The sequence below is a fragment of the Meleagris gallopavo genome, chromosome 3, assembly GCF_000146605.3.
Source record: "Meleagris gallopavo isolate NT-WF06-2002-E0010 breed Aviagen turkey brand Nicholas breeding stock chromosome 3, Turkey_5.1, whole genome shotgun sequence".
Lineage (NCBI taxonomy): Eukaryota > Metazoa > Chordata > Aves > Galliformes > Phasianidae > Meleagris > Meleagris gallopavo.
The window spans coordinates 47,500,638-47,511,812 of record NC_015013.2 but is presented as its reverse complement, the minus strand read 5'-3'; the positions used below and the strand labels follow the sequence as shown (position 1 = coordinate 47,511,812).

Here is an 11,175-nt window from a genome sequence, read left to right as displayed (position 1 = left end):
AAAAAAAAAAAAAACAATTGCAAAGAAAAGGAATCTGACACAATCAAAGGCCAAAAAGAGTATGTGTTTTGTTGCAGCTGTAGTTAGTGGCATTGATGGCCTTTTTACTTTCTTTATCCTAGCAACCTATGGAAGGATTTTGTGAAATTTACCTGTGATCAAAATGAAAGAATAGAGATATTTGGTATAAAAACTGTTGAAAAATTCCTACAAAATTTAGAAGGCGTTTGGAAACAGTTTCAGGAACATGGCACAGAAGTAAACAGACCAGCTGTTGCTCAGTTAAGTTCTACAAGAATTCATAATCACAGTACAAGCCAGTGTACTTGATGAACAAATAGTCTAATGGGAGTTACGTTACTTCAACATCGCAGCTGCTTGATGAATCTGTAATTTGCAAAGTCTGTTTTGACATTTGAGCACATATTATTTAAATTATTACTAATTTTTAAAATTAGAGTGATATATTTTGCAACTAAAACTCACACATCTAATCAGATTGAAGCAAAAATTTCTGCTTCAAAATGCACCCGAAGTCTTTTATCCAGTTGGTGCAAACAGACTTCTGAGTGGGAGAGAAGCAGTTCTGGGTGGTTCTGTAAATCTCTTTCTCAACAAAGAGGAGGGCATATTAGCATCTAGTATCTAGTCATCCCTAGTAAAAGTGATGACACAAATTCTGAGAATCCCTTCATCTATAGTGGCATGCAGAGAAACCTACTTCTCTCTCAGGAAAGCTTTAAACAGCATCTCATGATCGGTTTTCAAACACTACAGGAAATAACCGTCATTACAGTACATGAGATTGACAGCACATGAGGTTAATGGACATAAAAGCTAGAGCTGTAACACAAAGCATAGGAGGTCTATTAACCAAAAGTTTTCTGTGTAATGTAAGGTCTGGGGAAAACTGCAATACGCACTTCTGCAGCCATATTTTTTGACAGGACTTGAGTTAGTCTCTCTGCATATCAACTGCAAAAAATAAATAAATAACATCAGCTACATTTGGTCCTTTTTGAACAGAAACTGTGGAAGCATCCCAACAACAGGGGCGCATTCTAACTCACAGTTGCTCTCCCACTCTGAGCCACTGAATTATCCCTGCACCAAAAGGTTTGATAACGTCCCACTCGGTTGGGAAAAACTTAAATGTAGGAACCTCTGTCATACTGGGACATGACTTAAACAGCTGCACAAAAGACTCTACTTTCTATCTCACTGCCCAGCCTGATCAGTCCACATCGCTCTGAAATTGTATTCTGAATACTTTGAGGTCTTGGCATCAAGTATAGACCAAAAGCAGCAAAATATATGCTACCCTACTCAGATAGCCATCTTATCATAGAGATAATCTTTACATGTTGTAACTCCAAATATTTATCACAGTAGAGAGAAGTGTTTATAGTTAATATGCAGTCCATCTTTTTAGGTAAACGAGACCAAGAGAAAGGTAAAAGGTCAAAACTACAATATGGAGCTCTGAGTAATTCCTCTGACTTTATAAATCTCTTGCAAGAAAGGACAAGGTGTAAAACATGTTCTTGGAGTCCAACTTTCTATGCAACAGATCAGGCAAAGGACACCGGCCTGACCTAAGCAGTTGTGAAGAGTAACACAACTACTTGCGTTGACATATTTACACCAGGCTGCTTTGAAAATGTCTCGTTTGATGAGTATAACATTCTTCAATTGAAACTATTTTTTAAAGTTTTTTTATAAAAATAGTTCTAATACAATTTAATATTAACACAGAATAACTGAAATATTGCTACTACTGCCATTAGTATTAAGTTATTGACACTGAAACATGACCTTGAAATGACAGCTCCATTAATGCAAGTCTTACGGAGGAAGGTTTCAAAAAGCCCCGATTAAATTAACTACTTCTAAACACAATAGGATCAATATGTATGCAGAGAATGTACACCCCCATAGCAAGTCCTGCTTGCTTGATTGATCAAAAACAAAAAAATCCTGTGGCCTTCCAGATCTCAGCTGGTGCCAGAAATTCACATAGAAAAAAAAAATCCATCTAAATGAAACTCTGAAAAGGTTTACCCTTCACCAGTCTATTTGCACTTCAAAAACTCCTTAAGTCCTTCAGCTAAACCCCAGGGTTGAACCATTTCAAAAATGAGAGGGGGATGGCCATGATTTATCTTCCTTCTGTGCTCTAGACAGAGCTGTAAAATCTGCCTGCCTGCATGCCAAAGGCTCGTTTTCAGGAGCCTTGGAATATTTACCATTTTTAGAAATAATGCTGTCCATTTCCTTACTGTCACTTATCTCCTTCAATCAGACACAAGTACATTGATAAAGGATTTCTTTTTTTTTTATTTCTGCTCCCTGATACGCAGCACGTGAAGCTGAGTCAACAAAATGGCCAAGCATTTGAAATCATCGTTTTAAATAAAAATACAGCAGACCTCATTAATGCCTGCAAATATCAGTTTCTGCCTTACTGAATTTGTGCTGAGAGCACATTTGCTTAAGAATGTAAGTTAATCCTACCCCTTCCATCTGTTTGTATCAAAGACATTTTCGGCAAAATGCTCAAAATAATTTTCCCACTTGTACATAATCAGTGCATTGGGTCACACAGTATGCATTTTTCAGTCCTCTATACTTCAGGATACATTACCAATAGAAGGAAAACGGAGATTTCATGGGTCACAAACTTCTGGGTCACAAGGACTTTCAGCACTGCTGTCAGCTTGGTAAAACTCAACCGACAGACTCTCGCTTAACATGGCCATTATTGAAAAACCTGCACCTGAATTTCTACACATTTTCTGAAGTACAAACATCAACTCGACATTACTGCAATTCTTTGAACAGAAATTAATGCTCCAATATTCAGGTTATGCGTTAAAAATATAAATATACATTCATGAAATAATGAAACATAACCTCCTCCAACATCACAATAAATTCTGAAGCGTCAGCATCACAGAATAGCACGAAGGAAGGGCACTGAAACATGCCTGTGTGTTTTAGTATTTATAAAGCTGTCTTCTAAAGATTCAACCCTTCAAGTCACATATCAGTGAGACAACTCTTATCACTCTAAATTCTTCAGACTCGGATAAATAGATTCACTATTATCTTCCGAAAAGGGCCCATTTATTTCCAAAATCCTTTTGCTTTTATCACAGATTCGGTATCTTCCATTCTAAAGCAACAAAAACAAATAAAAATATTTTACAAAGAGATAAAAAAAATACGCAGATCCTGTCACTGTAGGTCCTGTCTTAATTAGACTAGCAGGAAGCCTGAAAAACATTGACATTGTGCTTGTTTTTGTGCAAGCCAAATGCTGGCCGTAACAAAATAGTAGGCCTAATAAAAAAAAAACCCTAATCACTCTATTAGTCCCCACTCAGATCAACAAGGATAGTTAAGTAGGAGGTTGTGGATATAGACTGAATGGCAACTTACTCAGATTTGACATTCCTGCCAGCTTAACTCCTCAGAGCCTGAAACTCACCTCTACTTTAGAAAATAAGTACAAAATGTTGAAGCATATATTCTCACTGTGTGTATATATATGTGTGTGTGTGTGTGTGCATATATATATATATATTTCATATATATAAATATGTGCATATATATTTTTCATACTTAAAAAAAATCTCAGATCTACATGCTTTTGCAAAGTCTAATAGAATATTTATTTGACTATGTCAACTATGCCCTTCACTTGCTCAGAACAAACAGACTGCACTGATAGTGTTTCTCAACTTAGGTCTAACTCTGGTGTGCTTGCAAGAGTTACAATTCCAGCTGCAGCACAATTAATAAAACACTTCAACTTTCTTGTTTATCACATTTGCTATTTTAATTGACACAATTTTCTTGAAGGAAGGCAGTTGTCTTTCTCAATTCTACATTCAGTAGCACAAGGAACAACTTCTGTTTCTTTTTGTTATAAGGAAGCTTTGAGTATTTTGTGTAGCTGCTTATTTTTATTTATTTATAAGTTCTGAAAATAAAGTAAAGTAAAATAAAATAAAAAGCACATTCTGATCAACAAAATTTGGAATTTCATTTAAAACATGAATGCCACCAGAGCCAAGTAAAGCAACTTAAAGAGCAGAAGTTTGAGCAGAGGGGAAAAAAATGCATAAGAACACAAACAGTTCACAGGCTGTTCCCTCCCCCCCAAAAAAAAGCCGAAAAAACAAAACATAAACAAGAAATACCCTGTGGATTCATTAGCAACCAGGGTGGCAGGCCTTCCTCTAATTCCCTTATAAAAGCCCATGACTACCTGCAGAGCCTGGGAGTGCAAATCACATTAGTGGAGACACCAGATGACCAAAGAAAGCACTGGAGGCCTGGTAAAACCAGTAAACAAAAGGCGGCATTCCAGCTGAATACCACTGCTAGAGTCAGCATTGTAAGATGCTTGGATCTGATAACCCAGAAGCAGATTAGCTGCAGGCAACAAAAGAGTAAAATGAGAAACAAAGGGGTCATTTTGACACATGAAGAAATCATTTCCATTAAGCCATCTTGAGTTTACTGTGTAGTTATAAAAACCGCTCCTGCTTCAAGTGACATCTGAAGCAATGAAGCCGAGGCAGTGCAGCAGCACAGCCAAGCTCCTGAAACAACGCATTCCTCGATGCAACATAAAGAGGTAAACGAGCCTCTCTGCCTTTGAATCCTTGTGACTTTTTAGAGATTTAATAATGCTTTTTAAATCTGCTGTACAGATTTCCGTTGAAAGATTGCTACGTTTATTAGGCAAAGCGAACAGAAGATTTATTAGTTCTACCTGTATGTAAGAGCCACGTGCAGAGAAGGCGTATACCACAAATATCCTCATGTCACCCCATGAGAAGGTTCCTGTGTTGCACACATACGTGTCTCACTTGCTCACTCTCATCGCAGGAAAAAAAAAGAGTTGTATTACATGCCTTATCAGAAGGGGACCATTCGAAGGACTTTTATCCTGAAACAGGTCTGGGCATACTTCTATCTCTACAAAAAAAACTGTAAAATCAAAGCACAGAGGTCTGTACAGATATACAGATATTAGAGAAAGTAAAGTTTTCAGGCTAAACTCAGAAAAATTGCCACAATTTTGTGTCTTACCCAGAACACAATGAAGAATTAAATATGCTGAAAAGAAATGCAGGTATTTTGCTTTCTTTCCTAGAGAGTGAACTGCCGTGCTATGAACTATCTATAAGGAGCACAGAGAACATTCTGGCTTGCCAGCTGTGTGCTGTGCATCTCCTGTGGGCAGCAGGACATGCAGAAATCTGGCACACAGAGAAGAATCATCCTTCGTTTCACACAGAGAAATTTCCTATCCTTCTTTTGCCGAGACACAACAACTAACCTGCCAGATTCAGATTCAGGATTTCATAAGCATATGCATCCACAGCTTCTTCTCAGGGGGAAGCATGGTGAATGTACTCTGAAAAAATAGCCTGGAGAAGTCAGAGATAGCATAAAGCCCTAACAGAGACTCTGTCCAGGTACAAATTTCAGTATATATTGACAAGGAGAGCCTGCTATCGAGGCATCCCATAAAGACTCTGCAAAGACACTGTTACCTGATGGCTTTGCAATAACACACGAAACATATCTGAAAAGAGGAAGATGATACAGACATCTCATTTCACAGTAAGGACATCCTCTGATGACACTGGTACCAGCATACTGATATCAAGACAAGAACAAAAACACAAGAAAAACAGTCCAATGGCATAGAATGGATACTGTGCAAGAGTGATTTTCCATGGTCCCAAACTGCTCTGCTGTGGGACATCACCATGGCTCTGCACTGCAGCAAAAATACTGCAGGTACAACCGGGGAGACAGAATATTGACAGAGCAGAAGACCTACTCTATTACTGTGCATTCAAAGTTAACTTCTTATCCAAAATAGGCTTAAATGTGCCTTTATGAATTCACAGAAATAAAAATGCAGGGGAAGATGTAAGGAGTGTCATGAAGGAAGCAGAATTTAAAAAAAAAAAAGTAACGTGCAAACGTACATGCTGTGTAAATCTATGTGCAGGGAAAGCACCAGATGCTGTCATGCACCAGGCTCATCTTGAATCCCTATGCTAAGGAGAAGGAAAATCAAACTGAAACTCAGAGATTCCACCTCTCATCATTCAGAAAAACACTTTCTGCCGAGTCAAACCAAAATGTTTATATTTACAGCCATCAGTCTGAACCTAAAGGTGGATGCTGCCAGTAATCATATAGAACGATCCACTTCAATCCAGGTAGCCTTTACTCTGCTGAAGGACAACACAGTCTCTGCTGGCAACCATGGACACTAAAGCGATCTTTTCAAAGTACCTTTCTTATAAAAGTGTCAGAGCACCCTAAACAAAAAGGCAAGCTAATTAGCCCAGAATATTAGAAGTAATCTTTAGATTCTTAATTCAAGCAGATCCCGTTTCATTTACAAAGGGCTTTTCTAAGCAACATTATTTTCTAAGCAAGAACCTTTGGGTTCTTTCAGCACGGTGGTAATCCAGCAAAAGAGAAACTCTTGGACTTGCTGCTTAACTGCCGTTGCTTGTGCAGAAAGACATACATAGCCACATCTTCCTAAAAATTCTAATGTTGAAAGTCCTTGTGTCTGTGAGGAATTCTAGATATTTTTCCATAGGGGTGAGCACCTGACTCACCAGTCTTCCCTCACCCCACTTTGGACAGCTGACTGAACATCTTGGAGGTGGAAGAGATTAGGTTTCTTGTTCCTGAAGTTCCTCAGCAGAGCTGGCAAGAAGCCTCCAGAAGGAAGACTCCCACTGGCAAACTGATGTGTTCCTCTCAGACGTGGGATAACTGCAAGAAGGTCATGGCATCTTCACTATTTGTGTTGATCAAATCCTCTAAGAGCGCAGTTGGAGTCTAAAACCTCTTTCATATTAAACTGGTTTTGTTCAAAAGCCCTCCAAACAAGGACCTCTGTAAAGCCTAGAAAGCTACCGGAAGTGACAGTAAACTTGGGTTACAAATAACATACACTAGAAGAGCTATCTTAGTAGAGAAGAAACTGTATCTAAACAGATATTATGTCTAATTTAGACACTGCTTGGTAAAAGGAGTATTTCTGAAAATGGATGTTGAAACTTATTTTAAGCTTGTTGTGAAACCAAACACATTGCTCTTTGAGCACTCAAGAAATCTAGCATAGACAAAGGCCTAAGTGAAAGGCACAGGACTGGGAAGGACAAATACTCAGGTTTCACAAGACAGTGATTTTGCTCAGTCCTGCCACATCTCCAGTGCTCTAGCATAGAGGAAAAAAAAACAGTTTGGGAAATAAAAGGCCTTTCAAGAAGAATTTTATAAGAAAAGCAAATAGGAAGAAAACACCCTGTTCTTTCTCTCACACACTGAAATAGAGAGATCCCTCTGTCTGGAAGATTCAGAAATAAGGAAGAGTTTGTTCTGTGCTTGAAGTATAGGAGAGTAGCAAGGGATGGCAATACTGATAAGGAGGTTCTTTCTACCTGTGATTATGTTCTCCACAGTCTAATAAAGGTGGAAATAATAACATTTTCTTCTTCTGGCATCATAACCAACCATCAGAACTCCTTAGGATAGAGCCTATCTTCCTATTAACTAGTACAGACCTCTGTTTTAGTCAGCGCTTCTTTAGTGAGCACTGCAAAATGCATGAACTGAAACACTCAGAGAGATCCTGGAAAAGGCTTTCATATTTCCAGCTGTTAATTATAACATAAAAATCAGGACTATATACAAAGACACTTATTAATCTAATCCTTTCTGCAGGCCTAATAGGTCTCATTTGCTGTGAAACGTACATCCTCCATCTGCCTCCTTTTTCTTTCAGAGAAAAAGCTTCATTGCTGCTACATGTATTGGCTTTCAAGGCCATATTCATACACTGCTCTATAAAGAAAACAACATGCTTTGCAGAGTGGGAACCTTTTCAACGAATTCAAAAAGAAGGCAATTTTTTGTTCTCTGCTTAGTAGATTCTTATTGTACAGACAGTTTCTGAGAACAGGTTGTGTACAAGCTAAGTAGGGAAAAATCCTAGCTTCACTGCCTGTCAACCCTGAAATCCCTAATGTGACAATAAGCAGTACTTCCCCACCATATGCTGCACACTTCTGGTGCCTTCTAGGAAGCCTCTTTATCTGATACTCAGAACAGACTCTTACCACAGATCAGAATGCAGAAGATCGAAAATACTGAGATGGAGCTGAAAAAAAAGGGTGGTTGAGGATACGAAGAAAGAGGAAATGATTTCTCAGAGATGCTATCTTTGCTTTATTGCTTCTGTTCCACCTCCCCCCATTCCACAGCCCACTGCCTGGGCTGTAGTGACCATGCTATGGTTGAGTTCATGCTCTAGAGGAATATGAAACAGGCAAAGAGTAAAATCATGATGCCAAATTTTAGGAAAGCTAAATTCCAGCTCTTCAGAGAGTTAGTCAACAAAACACCCCGGGAATCTGTCCTCATGGGTCAGGGTGTAGAGCAGAGCAGGCAAATCTTTAAGGAAGCTTTCCTCAGCACAGAAGAACTCTCCAACCCCAGGTGTACCAAGTCAGGAAAGTCAGAAGGCAAGAGTCTGGCATGGCTGGGACCTGCTGTTCAAACTGAAGAGTGAGAAGAAAATGCACAGGCAGTGAAAACAGGGACAGGTACTGTGGGAAGAGTATACAGAAGCTGCTAGGTTGTGTAGGGGTGGGGCTGGGAAAGCCAACACCCAGCTTGAACTAAATCTTGCAGGGGATGCCAAGAACAAGAAAGGCTTCTACAGGTACCTCAACTAGAAAAGGAAAGTCCAGGAGTGAGAATCCCCCCTACTGAGTGACACAGGCAAACTGGTAACAATGGAAAAGGCTGAGGTACTTAAAAATTTTTTTGCCTTAGTCTTCTCTGATAACTACTCGTTGCACAGCCCTGAAATATTCAGTTTGGTAGGAGAGGGTTGAGGAAGCAACGTCCCTAGAAGTGAAAATCAGGTTTGTGATCACCTGCAGAACCTGAACATTGATACGCCTAGGGATCCCAATGAGATGAATCCAAGAGTCCTGACAGAATTAGCTGATGTAATCACCAAGTCACTCTCAATGATATCCGAAAATTGCGATCAGGTGAAGTCTCTGGTGACTGGAAAAGGCAACATTACATCCATTTTTAAAAAGGGTAGAAAGGATGACTGCAGGAAATACAAACCTGTCAGTCTCACCTCTCTGCTGGGAAAGTTCATGGAGCAGATCCTCCTGGAACTGATGCTAAGGCACATGGAAGACAGGGAGGTGATATGGGAGAACCGTTATGGCTTCACCAAGGGCAAATCCTGCTTGACCAAACTAGCAGCCTTTTATGATGGGTCACTGCAACAGTGGACAAGGGAAGAGCCATTGATGTCACCTATCTGGACTTCAGAAAGGACTTTGACACGGTACCCCACAGCATCCTTCTCTTCAAATTAAAAAGATATGGATTTGATGGGGGGATTGTTCAGTGGATTGTAGGACCAAGTCCACAGAGTGGAGGTGAATGGTCATGTCTGGATGGAGATCAGTGATGAGCGGTGTCTCCCAGAGATCAGTGCTGGGACTGATCTCTTTAATATCTTCATCAGTGACACTGACAGTAGGGTAAACTGCACCCTCAGCAAGTTTGCTGATGACACCAAACTGTGGGGGTGTCAGCAAAGGGATTGGATATCATCCAGAAGGACATAGATAGACTTGAGCAGTGGGCCCACGTGAGGTTGAACCTCATGAGGTTCAACAAATTCAAATGCAAAGTCTTGTACCTGGGTCAACACAACCCTCACTACCAATACAAGCTGGGGGAAGAAAGGATTGAGCGCAGCCCTGCCAAAAAAGACCCAGGGGACTGGTGGATGAGAAGCTGGACATGAGCCAGCAATGTGCCCTCACAGCCCAGAAAACCAATCATATCCCATGCATCAAAAGCAGTAAGGCCAGCAGGATGAGGGAGGTAATCTCTGCACAAAAGGCCTCACCTGAGCACTGCATCCAGATGCAGATCCAGATCCAGTCCTCTGTCCAGGAGACACATGGACCTGCTGGAGCACGTCCAGAGGATGGCCAAGAAAGCAATGCAAGGGATGGAACACCTCTCCTATGAAGGCAGGCTGAGAGAGCTGGGGCTGTTCAGCCTGGAGGAGAGAAGGCTCTAGGAAGTCCTGATAGTAGCCTTTCAGTATCTAAAAGGGAGCTATAAGAAAGAAGGGAACATTCTTTACCCAGGTCTATTGTGATAGAACAAGGGGAAATGATTTCAAACTAAAAGAGAGGAGATTTTGATTGGATGTAAGAAAGAAGTATTTTATAGTGAGAGTGCTGAGGCACTGGAACAAGCTGCCCAGAGATGTGGTTGATGTGCCATCCCTGGAGACTTTGAAGGTGAGGCTGGAACAGACCCTGGGCAACCTGATATAGCTGTGGTGTCCCTGTTCATTTCAGGGGAGTTGGACCAGATGACCTTTAAAAATCTCTTCTAACTCTAAGGATTCCATGATTCTTGCTCTCCATCCCTCACCAGCTTCCAATCATATCAACTCCTTCCTAGCTACTAGCTATTGAAAGAACGGAACTTTACCAAGAGCATCTCCCTCTACTGGTGCACTACAATTCTCTAATTAGAGTACTGTCTGGTTTACCCTGGCCTATCTTTGGCTTCCATGTGAAAAGCAGCAACTGTTTTACTTGCAGCTTTTCCCACTTTCCTGAGCATTGTTTTAAATCCCAACTAATGACAGGGTTTGAGATCTTGGGGAAACTCCAAGAAACAGCAGAAAGATGAAAATTACAGTGTACGAAGGATAAACAGCCGTTTTTCTTTTTGGAAAACCAGAGTCCAGCAGGATAACAATTCCTGATAAGATTTAAATAAACGAACGTGGGAGGCAACAGAGAAGACAGTTGGTTCCTTATGCTCACAGGTAATGACCTCTGTCTCTCTTGCTCTCCCAAAGCTAACAGTGCTGGTTATTGCACCCCTCCACTGTGATCTGGAAAGGATCCAGCACGCTACTGATTACATTTCATCCCCAGTTAGCTTAACCTTTGAAACATGTCAGTCAGCTGCACAGAACAGACCAGCACGTAGGGTCAGCTCAACCTTGTTGGTCCCCACATTCTCCCAGTGTTTGCACAGAAAACAAACCTGTGCTCAGGG

General features: G+C 40.5%; 1 protein-coding gene across 9 annotated transcripts in view; it reads right to left on the bottom strand.

The window, feature by feature from the left end:
* GREB1L (GREB1 like retinoic acid receptor coactivator) overlaps positions 1 to 11,175 on the bottom strand; it is a 127,939-nt gene that overhangs the window by 75,402 nt on the left and 41,362 nt on the right. The window lies entirely within an intron of this gene.